Source organism: Salvelinus fontinalis, chromosome 27 (assembly GCF_029448725.1).
Source record: "Salvelinus fontinalis isolate EN_2023a chromosome 27, ASM2944872v1, whole genome shotgun sequence".
NCBI classification, from domain to species: domain Eukaryota; kingdom Metazoa; phylum Chordata; class Actinopteri; order Salmoniformes; family Salmonidae; genus Salvelinus; species Salvelinus fontinalis.
Window position 1 is genome coordinate 25,980,237 of NC_074691.1, and position 16,478 is coordinate 25,996,714.

The following is a 16,478-nucleotide window of genomic DNA, read 5'->3' on the forward strand; positions in this document are numbered from 1 at the left end:
ACACACACACACACACAAACCAGTCAAAAGTTTGGACACACCTACTCATTCAAGGGTTTTTATTTATTTTTACTATTTTATACATTGTAGAATAATAGCGAAGACATCAAAACTATGAAATAACACATATGGAATCATGTAGTAACAAAAAATGTGTTAAACAAATCAAAATATATTTTAGATTCTTCAAAGTAGCCACCCTTTGCCTTGACAGCTTTGCACACTCTTGGCATTCTCTCAACCAGCTTCACGAGGAATGCTTTTCCAACAGTCTTGAAGGAGTTCCCACATATGCAGAGTACTTTTTGGCTGCTTTTCCTTCACTCTGTGGTCTAACTCATCCCAAACCATCTCAATTGGGTTGAGGTCAGGTGATTGTGGAAGCTAGGTCATCTAATGCAGCACTCCATCACTCTCCTTCTTGGTCAAATAGCCCTTACACACCCTGGAGGTGTGTTTTGGGCCATTGTCCTGTTGGGGTAAAACATGATAGTCCCACTAAGCGCAAACTAGATGGGATGACGTATCACTGCAGAATGCTGTGGTAGCCATGCTGGTTAAGTGTGCCTTGAATAAATCACAGATAGTGTCACCAGCAAAGCACCATCACACCTCCTCCTCCATGCTTCACGGTGGGAACCACACATGCAGAGATCATCCGTTCACTCTGCGTCTCACAAGACACGGCGGTTTGAACCAAAAATCTCCAATTTGGACTCATCAGACCAAAGTACAGATTTCCACTGGAATAATTAATGTCCATTGCTCATGTTTCTTGGCCCAGGCAAGTGTCTTCTTCTTATTGGTGTCCTTTAGTAGTGGTTTCTTTGCAGCAATTCGACCATGGAGGCTTGATTCATGCAGTCTCCTCTGAACAGTTGATGTTGAGATGTGTCTGTTACTTGAACTCTGTGAAGCATTTATTTGGGCTGCCATTTCTGAGGCTGGTAACTCTAATGAACTTATCCTCTGCAGCAGAGGTAACTCTGGGTCTTCCTTTCCTGTGGCAGTCCTCGTGAGAGCCAGTTTCATCATAGTGCTTGATTATTTTTGCGAATGCACTTTAAGAAATTGTAAAAGTTCTTGAAAGTTTCAGGATTGACTGATCTTAATGTCTTTAAGTAATGATGGACTGTCATTTCTCTTTGCTTATTTGAGCTGTTCTTGCCATATTATGGACTTGGTCTTTTACCAAATAGGGCTATCTTCTGTATACCACCCCTACCTTGTCCCAACACAACTGATTGGCTCAAACGCATTAAGAAGGAAATACATTTCACAAATTCACATTTAAGAAGGCAGACCTGTTAATTGAAATACATTCCAGGTAACTACCTCATGAAGCTGGTTGAGAGAATGCCAAGAGTGTGCAAACCTGTCATCAAGGCAAAGGCTGGCTATTTGAAGAATCTCAAATATAAAATATATTTTGATTTGTTTAACACTTTTGGCTACTACATGATTCCATATGTTTTATTTCATAGTTTTGATGTCTTCACTATTATTCCACAATGTAGAAAATAGAAAAATAAAGAAAAACCCTGGAATGAGTAGGTTTTCTAAAACTTTTGTCGGGTAGTTTACGTCTAAAAACCGGGCTTTGACTTCTTAAAATTACTTCCAAGAAAATAGAGAATCACCTACATCTAACACAGAGCGTTTATAAATATACCACAACTACTTCGTTACATGTTTCAGAGAAGAGGTTATTCCCTTATCCCATAATCATACTGCACAGAAAATTGCTTACACCGGACACCTAAAAATTATTTCTTACATTACTTCTTAAATTGTTTCACAGTAAACAGGTTACTCCCTATCCCATACACATAAGGGCTGATTGTGGTATAGGACGATGTGATGAAGAACTCCACCTCGGTCCAAAAGGGGAAGTCGTAGGGACTGAAGGATCCATTCCACCTGGAACACCCCCATGGCAGCCAGGATGCCCACTGTGTTCCTATCGATCCCCAGGTAGACCTTCTTCCTGGGAGGCTGCTCCACTGGCACCCCTGCTGCACTTAGCGCTGGCACCACCATCCTCCTCTGAACCAGCAGCACCTGGTGCACCAACATTTTAGTCATTCAGTAAAACTTCTATACATAACGAGTTATAATACGGTAGGTGTGTTCAACTAAAGAAGGGGAGACAAAACATACCAAGACAATGTGTCTGTCAACTGGACAACCCTAAGCAAACAAGTGGTCACAGACAGAGCATTGCCACTATCCACAGATCTAGAATCCGATCACTCTACCCTCAAAACTAACCTTATTAACTATTAGAGGGATGTGGTTAGGGGCAAACTCTACCGACTCCAAGGTGGTTACAGACCTTTACAATGAGACAGGTGGTGACGATGACGATGAATAGAGGCAGCAGGTTGCAGAGCAGGATGAAAATATACTTGAAGACCCAGTTAATGGTCGGGCAGTTCACTGGACGAAGTCTGGAGGGCAGCCTCCGTCTTGCGTATAGTTATCCATATGACCATCCATGTTCATGAGATAGGTAGGAGTTCCCAGGAACATGGCTAGCATCACACACAGCCCAGGCCAACCAGATGTTGTCCAGAAAGACGGGCAAGATGCCCCCAGTCTCAGCATCTGGGAGCTTCTGGTACCAGAAGATGCTGATGAGGAATGTGAAGAGGATGCTGCCGATTTCGCCGAACACCTACATTACAAACGAATAGATCAATAAATTATCACATTATACAATTATCTCAGCTGCTGTCAACTTGTTTCTGACAGGAATGATTTCTAAGTACATTTGTACTTATGAGACTGTGTAAATTCCACCCAACCAGAGCACAAACTCATATAACCCTCTACGCTGTAACACAACAAAAAGCACTGTCAATAGCCTACCACTGAGCCAGAAAAGCAATTTCGAGATCCAGGGTGACAGTACTTCCAGGTCTTGGGAAGGCAGTAGCACTTTAGCCATCCGCTGCTACATATACTGTACTTTACTCTCACCATGAGGAACTTGAGCGTCCGTTAGGACAAGGGGGTGAGGACAGACACAGAACATGATGACGTTGCAGATGTTTACGACAAGGAGCTCTTCCAGGTTGGAGGTAGCGAGGCTCAAATGTTTTCAGATGGGAGATCTGGTTCTTTATTAAAGACAGGATTAGGACTACATTACCCATAATGCCCACGATGGAAATGAAGATCTGTTGGAAACTTGGCCAATGTGCTTGTAAGAACCCCTTGCCTGGCAAGCCAGAAGAAGATGGACTGCCTCTCTTGAGCCTGGTGTCTCTGCTGGTTTCTCCTTGCCACTGTCGCCTCTGCTTGCTTGTTGGGAATCTATAGGCTCAGATTATTTGCAAAAGTAAATATACACATCAAATTTGATTGATTGAAGAGCTTATAGTTGATCTGTTCTCCACTTCTTTCTACTTTTCCACCTCAGTGACCTCAAGCTCTGTTGTCATGCCTTCAAAGGCATCTGAACCCAGACTGCTGATTGGTTAAGATCATTAGGTGACAAGGAAGCAGAGGATGCTGGAAAAGCAGAGGCCTGGGACTGGGAGTCCCTTAAATTGCACTTTGGAGCTTCATTTGGACAGCCTCAACTCTGAGATGAGAACACTGAGTCTAACTTTCAACATTTATACCACTGCATGGCACAAATAAATGAGCTGGCATAAGTAAATTGGGTTGTTGCGTAACAAGGTAGAGGTTGATTTCTACCCATTCAACTCGACTCACACAATCTTCCTCTGAGTTATTACTTCCATTGCAAACATGTGTCACCTAAAATCATATGGAAGCAAAAAATCAGTAACTCTAAGAATTTAATTTAATTAAATTCTGATGATTATAATATGGGTTTAATTCAGACATAGGATGTAAAAGTGCCAAAACAAAACCTCTCCTCCCACTTAGAATTACTCCGAAGTCAGAGAAGTTCCATATAAGGCCCTTCCTGTAAGGACAACAAATAGAAAATGGGTTAAATTTCTAGGTTGTCAGCGGTTACACAGTGTGGATTAATAGATAGATTAACAGGAAATGGAGCGAGAGCATAAAATGTAGGCACAATTATAATTAGTACAGCGTACAGGTATTTGGATTTGGTGCACGTAAAACACACCTTTTTCAAGGTGAAAAACATTCACTCATCCTTTCACACTCTTCCTCGTTCCTCTCATCACTCTTTCAATCCCTCAGACTCTCATTCTTTCTATCTCACCATCTCTCTTTATTATTTCCTTTAATACCTCATGCTCACTCCCTCACGTCTTTGTCCTCAATCTCTCATTCCCTTACTTTCACTCTCTTACTGTAATACTCTCTCCATCTTTCACTCCTCTACCCCCTCACCCTTGCTATTTCATCTCTTCACCCCCTCTCTCATTTCTCTTGTTTGTAAGGAAGCCTTCATGAAGCAAGACACACTCAGCAAAATAGGACAGCGAGTAAAGATGTGGGGATTGATTCTCAGTGGATAGTACAGAGTGCGGAAATCTGTAATAACACAATATCACTACACTGGTGAATTGTGAGGGAGGAGTGTAAAATCGTGATGAAAAGCTTTTGCCAATTTCAGCAGGCAGTCTATGATTCACAGGTAGACAGTGTTATTTCACGGCACATCTCTTTTCCTCCATCAGCACTGACAGGTCTGTCTTTAACACTTACCCTGTCTCATTTGAGATCTGCAAAGGGGAGTGAACAAGAGCAGAAGGGAAGGGTCAACTTACTAGAACGAGATTGAGATGCAGTCAGACCAGAGAGAGAGAGAGAGAAAGAGAGAGAGAGTGCCCAGTGGTTATGAGTGTGGACAAGTGACAAGGAGAGGAAACAATTAGTGGATTGAGATGCATACAGAGTGAGTGAGTGCCTGGTGGTGAGGACAGGAGACGATGGGAGGAATGCATCATAACTGCTGTATTTCTGTATTTTGAAAGTTATATACTGTGTCTTGAATACTTGATTTCTGTCATGCACAGCATTTTGGGACTATATCAACAATGGACTAATACCAAAAGATAGTTTTTTGGTGGAGTTTTCCTTTAAGTGGCCTTAAAGCGTAACGGAGGAAAAGAAGACAAGGAAAGGAAACCACTTTAGACTATTGAGATGTATCCCCAGCAACTCAGAATGGGTAAGTGAGTGTCTGCTGGTGCGTGAGTGAAGAGATAAAATGTCCTCAGCCCTGCTGTTCTAACACCATAGCACATTAGATCATGTCCCATCTTGTCTGTTTGTTCCAACAGTCTCCAAACGAGGTCTCCAGCTACCACCACACAGCCTTGTTTAAACCCGTTACTTCTCCTCTACTCTCTTACAAACAGACCCACTTCCCTCCTGCATCAGCTTTTAATCATCAATTGTATTATGTGTCTACTGTGGAAACCATGTCAAAATAGAATAGAAATGTTTACCCTGAAATGGACAAAAACGCTTTGGAACATTGAATTCCCCCTTTGTCCTCCAAGTGTGTGCTTTTATTTTATCTGAATAAAGCGGGTTACTTCCAAGGGGCTTTTAATGCCTTCAAATACAGTACCTCAAACAAGAATCATAAAGACGAGTCATTCGTTGCGTATTAGAGACTACTAGGCTATGCTCCTTGTGCCCTCGCTGTTGGCCATTTGCCATTATCTCTTTTGACCTAAACAGGACAAAATGGCCACTTGACTGACCGCCACATATAGTAAGTGTTCTAACAGTAGCACGCCAGACTGCATGGGCCAAAAATCTGAACATGCTCCAGTGGCTTTACCTAATGCTGCTGTTAGAACTGAATGTTTTAATAGAGATATGATATGGCTTCATACATATTCTACAAAGGACTTTGGTTAGCTTTTTACAGTGCCTTCAGAGAGTATTCAAACCCTTTGACTTTTCCCACATTTTGTTGTGTTACAAAGTGGGATTAAAATGGAATTAATTGTCACTTTTTGTCAACAATCTACACAAAATACTCTGATGTCAAAGAGGAAGAAAAGGTATTACATTTGTGCAAAATGTATGAAAAATACAACATATCATAAAACATAACATAATATATCTTGATTAGATAAGTATTCACTCCATCAATACGTTAGAATCACCTTTAGCAGAGATTACAGCTGTGAGTCTTTCTGGGTAAGCCTCTAAGAGTTTTCCACGCCTGGATTGTGCAACATTTGCCCATGATTCTTTTAAAATGTCTTCAAGCTCTGTCAAATTGGTTGATGATCATTGCTAGACAACCATTTTCAGGTCTTGCCATAGATTTTCAAGAAAAACTGTAACTCTGCCACTCAGGAACATTTACTGTCTTCTTGCTAAGCAACTCCAGTGTAGATTTAGCCTTGCATTTTAGGTTATTGTCCTGCTGAAAGGGTGAATTAATCTCCCAGTCAATGTCGAACCAGGTTTTGCTCTAGGATTTTGCCTGTGCATAGTTTCATTTAGTTTATTTTTTTTATCCTGAAAAGCTCCCCAGTCCTTAATGATTACAAGTATACCTATAACATGATGCAGCCACCACTATGCTTGAAAATATGGAGAGTGGTACTCAGTATTGTGTTGTATTGGATTTGCCCCAAACATAACACTTTGTATTCAGGCCAAAAAGTGAATTGCTTTGCCACCTTTTTTTCAGTATTACTTCAATGCCTTGTTGCAAACAGGATGCATGTTTCGGAATATTTTTATTCTGTAAAGGCTTCCTTCTTTTCACTCTGTCAATTAGGTTAGTATTGTGGATTAATTACAATGTTGTTTATCCATCCTACATTTTCTCCTATCACAGCAATTAAATTCAGTAACTGTTTTTTTTTATATTTATTTATTTATTTTTTTATCCCATTTTCTCCCCAATTCTCGTGGTATCCAATCGCTAGTAATTACTACCTTGTCTCATCGCTACAACTCCCGTACGGGCTCGGGAGAGACGAAGGTCGAAAGCCATGCGTCCTCCGAAGCACAACCCAACCAGCCGTACTGCTTCTTAACACAGCGCGCCTCCAACCCGGAAGCCAGCCGCACCAATGTGTCGGAGGATACACCGTGTACCTGGCCCCCTTGGCTGGCGCGCACTGCGCCCGGCCCGCCACAGGAGTCGCTGGAGCGCGATGAGACAAGGATATCCCTACCGGCCAAACCCTCCCTACCCCGGACGACGCTATGCCAATTGTGCGTCGCCCCACGGACCTCCCGGTCGCGGCCGGCTGCGACAGAGCCTGGGCGCGAACCCAGAGACTCTGGTGGCGCAGTTAGCACTGCGATGCAGTGCCCTAGACCACTGCGCTACCCGGGAGGCCCCAGTAACTGTTTTAAAGTCACAATTGGCCTCATGGTGAAATCCCTGAGCTGTTTCCTTCCTCTCCAGCAACTGAGTTAGGAAGGACACCTGTATCTTTTTAGTGACTGGGTGTATTGATACACCATCCAAAGTGTAATTAATAACTTCACCATGCTCAAAGGAATATTCAATGTCTGCTTTTACATTGTTATCCATCTACCAATATGTGCCCTTCTTTGTGAGGCATTGCAAAACCTCCCTGGCCTTTGTGTTTGAAATTCACTGCTCGACTGAGGGATCTTACAGATAATTGTATGTTAGGGGTACAGAGATGAGGTAGTCATTGAAAAATCATGCTAAACACTATTATTGCACACATAGTGAGTCAATGCAACTTATTGTTAAGCAAATGTTTACTCCTGAATTTATTTAGGCTTGCCTAAAAGGGGTTAAATACTTATTGACTTAAGACATTTCAGCTTTACATTTTTTATTAATTTGTAAAATAAAAAATAACTGACATTATGGGGTATTGTGTGTAGGTCAGTGAGAAACATCTCAATTTAATCTAATTTAAATTCAGGCTGTAACACAACACAATTTGGTGCGAATGCTTTCTGAAGGCACTGTACGTATAAAGTAATCGTGGAATGCTATGCCACCAGAGATTACTAAGGCAAAAAGCAAGTTCAGCTTTAAAAAAAACAGATAAAAACATCGGCCCAAGGCAACTTCCCTGAGGGATACCGCAAACACAATTTTCACCATCAGTTTATGAAGAACAGGCAGCAAACTGATTGGGTGGCTGTTTGAGTCAGGAAAGGGTGCTTTACTATTTTTTGAAAGTGGAATTACTTTCACTTCCTTCCACACCTGTGGACATACACACTCCTTTAGGCTTTGGTTAAAGACATGACAAATAGGGGTGGCAATACAGTCTGCTCCCATTCTCAATAGTTTCTCATCTAGGTTGTCTATATTTGTTAGTAAATCATTGGATTTGATTAATTAATTTGCATCTTTGAGAACTACAATTTCGTATCTATTAGAAATGTTATGGTTATTTTTCTAAAAACGTATTAGGTTGCAAATGGAACTGGGGCCATGTAAATAATTGTAAGGCTACTCATTTTGAATCCATAGGTGGCACCTTGTGTGACCATAAAAGCCTGTGTGCGATTGGACAAAGTAATATAATTTGGTTGCAAAAGTCACTGGCCTGCCATACAGCATATAAATATAATTAGTATTGTGACACATAATTGCCATGGTAATTGGAATTACAATGGAATGTTAAGTCAATAAGCATTATGGGTAATTAAGTAATTTTCCATCATATGCGTTGTGACATTGTTGTTGCTCTGGTTACCAAGATAAAAAAAATTAAACGGACAAATAAACAAAAATACAAAACACAGTGGAATATAAAGTGACCTATGGCATGTATCCGGACAATGCACTTCTTATGAGCCTAAAATAAAATAAACCAACATGAAAAACACAGCGGATTATACAGTGACCAGGGGCATGTCACTGTGTAACGGAGACAAGAACGTGCCGTAAGCGTAGTGCTCAGCTCAACAGCTGGGGTCGCTGTGAAGCGAGTTTAGAGGGGGTGCGTGAACGTGCCGTAAGCTCACTCAACAGTAGAGGTCTTCTCGGGTCCAAAAAGTTGGTCCGAACAGACCCGAGGACAATCAGACCCGGATATGAATGGACCTGATATTTTTTATTAAAGGGGGACCCGAACCCGAATGGACCCGAGGACAACCAGACCTAGACCCAAAGATCAAAACCGATTGGACCCGAGTGACAAAAAAATTATGTTTATCAGCCAAGTTGCTCTTCTGATAAACAAATAGGTATTTATATGTGTGCTAGGCCTTCTAGGCCTTCTATAAGTCAGTAAATTAATCTTATTAGAAAATAAATATGCTATAGGCTATGCAGAGCCGTGGTCAGGTCCATTCTAGTCCACTCAGGTCTATCAGCTTAGGTTACATAGACACGAGACCCGATGACAATAAAACAGGACCCGACCCAGACCTGAGGAAAAAGTTTGAATTTTGGACTCAAACCCAATGGGGTCCCGGTCGGGTCCTGGGTAATTAGTTCCCACCAGGACCCGTGAAAAGCTCTACTCCACAGCTAGCTGGAAATGTCGTCAATGTAACTGCTGAATTGGATCCTTTTCCATAGCTCAACTGGTTAGTATGTTGTCAAGGAGGGCAGTCATCTGTGTTAGTGAGGCCGAGGGCACTGGGTTCGAACTGTGGTTCAGACCGTTTACCCCGAGTTGTATTCAGAGAGGGAGGAAACTAATCCTGCCAAGCTAGCACACTGATAACGATTTCAGCCGGACGCCGAACTTCTTTTGAGGGTAAAATGAAGAAAATTTGAGCTATATTGTAGAAGCAGATCCCACTGCAGTTGTGTGGCTTTGGTATTATAATGTAGCGAATGGAGGGACAGGGATGCAAACCCAAGTTGCTGGTGTAAAAGGTAATCAACATATGCATCGCACCAATAGGGTTAACCCTTTTAATGGGAATTGTAGTGTGGCTCATATAGCGAGAGGATTGCTACACTGCACCCTCCGAACGGGAAGGCAAATCCCCATGCTTCGACCTGCCACGGCCCCCTCACACGTCCGGTTTCCCCCTCACGGCTGCCGTCTCACTTCTGACACCAATGTAGCGAACGGATCCCAGGCGTGAAAGGCAAACACCCTACGCATCTCACCAATAGGGTTAACCCGCTTGGGAATTTTAACGTGGCTCATACAGCGAGGATGACTACAATAATATAGAATGCATCATAACTCCACCTATTAAATGAAATGCTGCTGGAGAGTAACACATTTTGGCTACAGTCTCACGCTCCTTACTGCTAGGCAAGAAAGCAATTTCTAGTATTCAGGGAGGTTTATGCCACTTTGCTGAGTTAAGGGTCACTAATGATTTTTCAATACCGAATCTTGATTTAGGTGATTAGGGTTGGTTAGGGGTGGTTGAAAACCATGGCAACCAATGCATTTCACATTCTGCAACAACATTTGCTGACTAAGGACGCTCAACACCAGTTGAATATGGCCGGTGTTGTAAAAATCGGCAAAAAAGCTTAATTAAATTGTTGCCGGCAGCACAGTTACAGTCACCAACGCTCTGGATAACATGAAAATAGCCCTGCTATGGGCAGGTAAATGGCCAGAGTGAGGAGTTCGCTCATTAATATCTGGAAATAGCTAACTTTAGCCAGTTAGCTTGGGTGCTTGACTGCCATTGTGAGAAACGCTTTGAATTTACGAGCAGACAATCTGACAACGCTCTGAATTTACGAACGCACAGAGCTCACTCTGAGCGCTCTCTGGCACTCCAGATTGAATTTACGAACGCACCCAATATCAAAGGCAATATTAGAGCGAAGTCCAGCCTCTATTTGCCCCAAAAAGATTGTGAAGACAATTGAGTAGGTAGCCGTGCATGAATGAACTAATTGAAACGCTGTTGGGCCATTTACTATGTCGTCTGCAGTGGTAGTCTCCAGATCTCATATACAAAGATGCTCAGATCCGTGGTTGTTTAGGCCTGTGATTCCTCAAATATGCTAAATAATAGAAACATTTGCAGGAGGATAGCCTGTGTTTGAGTGTCTCCACCTGTTAATTTTGTGGTAGCCTTGTCTAAAATGGATGCATGTTCATTAACTCAAGTTTAGGCTATGCTATATAAAAAGTTGCATCCTGGAGGACGGACCCGTAAAGGCCCAATACCCCCTATATCGCTGTTGAACGATTGCCGACCAAGCGCTGGTGCCCCTTTTAAAAGTATCTCCATGTTGTCCTCAAATGTGATCGGACACACACCGCTCCTGGGTGATGCTGTTATGTAAAATACGCTACACTGCCAAAAAATATATATATATTTTTTTACATGCGAAGAAAACAGTTCTGAGATGTTTTACCTGTGTTGAAGCCCGCGTCTGCTGAGGATTGGTACACTTTTCACAGCCAGTGCAACAGAGTAGCTTAGCTACAGCACTTGGGTTTCTGGCGAGCAGCCTTATTTGTCACTGGTGCGCAACTGAAAACTGCCACACAGTGCAGCTAGGTTGCACAGTGCCATAACGGATAAAGCGACGTGTATCTCTACACTTTAGCCCGCCCCAATCAACGGTATCAACTCGTGTGTGGAAATAGGTCCGTGTTTGAGTTGATGTAGCTAACGCTAGGGAGTACCTTTCGGCGAATAGGATGATGCTTGGAGTTGTTTACTTCTTTCGTCGATTGTTTTTGGGGGGTCCTCGAAAAGAGTGTGGAAAGGCTAGAGGAAGCCACATCTAATTCGGCGACATTGACGTTCGCTGAGACAAGCACTTCAAGTAAAGAGCAGAATCCAGCAGCCCCAGCATCGGACAACTAGCTAGCTAGATAGTTCGTAGTTGTTAGCTATCCACCTCTGTTAAACAACAAGGTGTCCTGGAGAGTATTATACCAAGATTGCAGATTGTTAGCGTGCCAATTAGGACAGGAGTGCCACGGAGACCCATACGGGTGAGTAGCTTGCGTTGCTGCCTCTTTTCTCATGGGTTCGTTCGTGGAGTAGCTAGGTAGCTAGCTTGCTAGCTAGATAATGCCACTAAACTAGCCCATACTATTTCGCTGTTTTTCCAGTGATGGCGATTGCGTTTGCTGTGTTTGTTTCGAGTCGTGTGTGTGTGCGTTAATGAGTGAAGTAGCCATGAAAATAGGAAATTGTTTCGGGGAGTGGTACTTGGCTGTGCTGCTAGCCTAAAAGCGTGCGCGATGTATAGTGGTCATCCACTCCAGCCCGTGTATGCTACTGCAGTGGTTCCCAACCTTTTTCGGTTACTGTACCACCATCTGAACTTTGCTCTGCTTGGAGTACCCCTGAAGTAACCACTCATGTGCATTTTACCAGTAAGCCTATGGTCTCATGAGTCTTCTCAAGTACCCCCTGTGGATAGGCCAAGTACCCCCAGGAGTCCTAGTACCCCTGGTTGGAAACCACTGTGCTACTGTGTCACCGCTACTCGTGCTAGCCAAGAAGTGAGCATTCGGAGCAATAGAGTCGATGTTGTGATTCAAAAGCGTGCAATTAGTTTTGAAATCTGGTGTAGTTACCAATAAATTGATGTTTGGTCTTCAATAAATACAACAATTAGGCAATGTTACAGCCTAATATATTATTATTTTATATGGTGGCAGGTAGACTATCAGTTAGAGCGTTGGGCCAGTAAACGAAATGTCGCTAGTTCGAATCCCCGATCCGACAAGGTGAAAAATGTCGACGTGCGCTTGCTCCAGGGTCGTCATTGGTAGAACCTGGCCGTGACCCCACTCCGCCTAGGGAGAGTGGGATCTGCACAAAAACATATTTCAAATTCATCACGTGCTTGTGAATACAAACATGCACATATGTGCTTATTTGTCCTATTTCACAAATCAAATTATTATTAGCTTGCTAACCCACCTGGATGCATGACTCAACAACGAGCATAACATTTAGTTTAGTTTAAAACTGTATCCTTCTTATGATCCTTTATAACACATGTATTAAGCTTTGTGCTTCCTTAACTTATGTTATGTTCTTTGTCGCATGTTTCTCTGAGTCAGTTTTATGGTGTGTGTGCTTATGACACCAAACATCTCATTTCAAAATCATGGGCATTAATATGGAGTTGGTCCCTCCTTTGCAGCTATAAATAACAGCCTCCATTCTTCTGGGAAGGCTGTCCACTAGATGTTGGAACATTGTTGCAGGGGAATTACTTCCATTCAGCCACAAGCGTATTAGTGAGGGAGGGCACTGATGTTGTGTGATTAGGCCTGGCTCGCAGTCGGTGTTCCAATTCATCCCAAAGGTGTTCGAGGGGGTTGAGGTCAGTGCTCTGTGCAGGCCAGTCAAGTTCCTCCACACTGATCTCGACAAACCATTTCTGTATGGACCTCGCTTTGTGCATGGGGGCATTGTTATTATGAAACAGGAAAGCGCCTTCCCTAAACTGTTGCCACAAAGTTGGAAGCACAGAATCGTCTACAATGACATAGTATGTTGTAGCGTGGTGAAGCGTGATTCATTACTCCAGAGAATGCGTTTCCACTGCCCCAGTCCAATGGCGGCAAGCTTTATACCACTCCAGCCGCCGCTTGGCATTGCGCATGGTGATCTTAGGCTTGTGTGCTGCTGCTCGGCCGTGGAAACCCATTTCATGAGGATCCTGACGAACAGTTCTTGTGCTGACGTTGCTTCCAGAGCCAGCTACTACTTGGTAGTGAGTGTTGCAACCGAGGACAGGCGGTTTCAGCACTCGGCGGTCCCGTTCTGTGAACTTGTGTGGCCTACCACTTCGCGGCTGAGCCTTTGTTGTTCCTAGACATTTCCACTTCACAATAACAGCACTTACAGTTGACCGGGGAAGCTCTAGCAGGGCAGATATTTGACGAACTGACTTGTTAAAGGTGGCATCCTATGATGTTCCAATGTTGAATGTCACTGAGCTCTTCAGTAAGACCATTCTACTGCCCATGTTTGTCTATGGAGATTGCACCTGTCAGCAATGGGTGTGGCTGAAATAGCTGAATCCACTAATTTGAAGGGTTGTCCACATACCTTTGTGTATATATAGTGTATATCAAAATATGCAAATGAGACCATATAGGTCTTACATGTGCCTATACTGCCAATCTACTTTAATAGACACTGGATAAAGTCATTATATTTTGGGGGGCTTTAATTTGAAAAAGACTCCAGGGGCCTAATTTATCAACCGTGTAAATTTCTCACAAAATTCTTGCATATGTGAAGATTCTAGGATTTGCGTGCGCAATAAATGATTGGGATTTATCAAACTGTCACACGCAACACATGCGCATGTGTTCATTAATAGATCAGAGCCATACTATATTTCTACGCTCGTGAACAAGCGTAACAACCAATGATATAAACCCTGGATGGCTGATGCGGTGTATTGGCCAGTGAGAGGCTTTGAAGCCACCGATCAGCCTTACTGGCACTCCCCAGAAGGACCAGTCCTCCATAGGAATTCATTGACTTCTACAGTATTTCAATTAAATGTTTCAAGGACAAAATGACATGTATTTTTGTTGTTGTGGTGGGGGAAGGTAACATTAGAACTTTTTTTTTTAAAGTACACTTTAAGGAAGATGTTTTATGTTTATTTTTTCTTTGTATGTTTAGCTCACATAATTTAAAAGTATGCATTTAAGGTTTCTGTAATAGAATAAACGTGGCAAAAACAAATGTAGATATTCATAATAAAGCGCCTCCTGTCAGTGATCTAGTGTATATTTAAATCATTGGTACAACCCTGCCTGGAAAACGCCCTCTCTCCACCTTGTAGGCTAACAACAACGCTCTCATTTGCTGTATGATTTTGAGATGTTGGAACTGGGCCATGGTGGTTTCTAAAGCGCAATGGCAAAATGTATTACAGTTCTGTAGAGGTGTGGGCAGAATGTGGTAATCTTTTGAAGTGACTTTTCCAACTTAAAATGCATGCCGCCTATAGCGAGTGCTAAACACTGGCTGCGCATTCTGCAAGATTGTCTTTTCAACAATTTAAAAGTAAATGCTTCAGCCCACACTTCTATACAAAAGACAAATTGTTGTTCAATATTTTGTTTCAGGACATGATTGTGTTTCTATCTCCTGCCTTTGGGCGGCAGGTAGCCTAGTGGTTAGAGCGCTGGACTAGTAACCGAAAGATTGCAAAATCGAATCCCCGAGCTGACAAGGTAAAAATCTGTCATTCTGCCCCTGAACAAGGCAGTTAACCTACTGTTCCTAGGCCGTCATTGAAAATAATAATTTGTTCTTAACTGACTTGCCTAGTTAAATAAAGGTAAAATAAAATAAAAATAGTCTCTGAGATTAAATAGGCCTTGATTTCGTACTCCTACCACACAGCAATACTAGCATATACTGTCAAAAGGCTACTGGTTTATTTACTTTCGCGCATACTTGGCTATTGAATGAGCAATGGATAAATAGTAGCCTAATATTTGTTGTGCAGCTGGAATAACCCAGTCATGTCAGAAAAGGAGAGACATGTCCTGCAGTATATGATTTAGGCCTATAAAGTAAAGTAAACACATTAGGCTACATGCTGCTATGCGATCTCCTAACCAAATGCATCTGTTTTATCATTAGGCCCACGTTTGAAAGTTTTTGTTAGCCTACCATTATTATAATTCCTGTGCATCGAACGCTTCAAATTCCCCATAAGAACAATATTTGCTTGCAATACAACTGATCAACTTCCAGAAATTGTGTACACGTGGTCTGAGCTGTACTTTGAGATATGCACACTTTTGGGTGCGCATGCACCTTTGATAAATGAGGCCCCAGGACTCTTCACAGATTTCTAAAATAAAAAAACAGTATTGCCATGTGTCATGCATTTCGGCATACATTTGACAAAATAATCTTCTCTAGAACACAATTTTAGAGATATCGGCAATTGCTTCAGTAAAGGTCTGAAGAATATAAGCACACAAAGTGGTGACTGCACAAGCTTCTGAAGATGAGGTATACAGTGCATTCGGAAAGTATTCAGACCCCTTGACTTTTTCCACATTTTGTTATGTTACAGCTTTATTCTAAAATTGATTAAATCGTTTTCTTCCCCTCATCAATTTAAACACAATACCCCATAATGACAAAGCAAAAACAGGTTTGTAGACTTTTTGCAAATGTATACACTACCGTTAAAAAGTTAGTGGTCACTTAGAAATGTCCTTGTTTTTGAAATCATTTTTTTTGTCCATTTAAAATAACATGAAATTGATCAGAAATACAGTGTAGACATTGTTAATGTTGTAAATGACGGCATAGGTGTACAGAGGCCCATTATCAGCAACAATCACTCCTGTGTTCCAAGTGCACGTTGTGTTAGCTAATCTAAGTTTATAATTTTAAAAGGCTAATTGATCATTAGAAAAACACTTTTGCAATTATGGTAGCACAGCTGAAAACTGTTGTTCTGATTAAAGAATTAATAAAACTGGCTTTCTTTAGACTAGTTGAGTATCTGGAGCATCAGCATTTGTGGGTTCGATTACAGGCTCAAAATGTCCAGAAACAAAAAACTTTCTGAAACTCGTCAGTCTATTCCTGTTCTGAGAAATGAAGGCTATTCCATGCGTTAAATTGCCAAGAAACTGAAGATCTCGTACAACGCTGTA

General features: G+C 42.1%; 1 protein-coding gene and 1 pseudogene across 2 annotated transcripts in view; one reads left to right on the forward strand and one right to left on the reverse strand.

Moving 5' to 3' along the window:
- Window positions 1–11,320, reverse strand: LOC129825662 (uncharacterized; annotated as a pseudogene).
- The window catches only part of LOC129825355 (bromo adjacent homology domain-containing 1 protein-like), a 38,407-nt gene continuing 33,183 nt past the window's right edge, over window positions 11,255–16,478 (forward strand). For both annotated transcript variants that reach the window (XM_055885391.1, XM_055885395.1), the window contains exon 1: window positions 11,255–11,804. The gene's annotated coding sequence lies outside the window, so the exon portion shown is untranslated. The remainder of the gene's footprint in view (window positions 11,805–16,478) is intronic.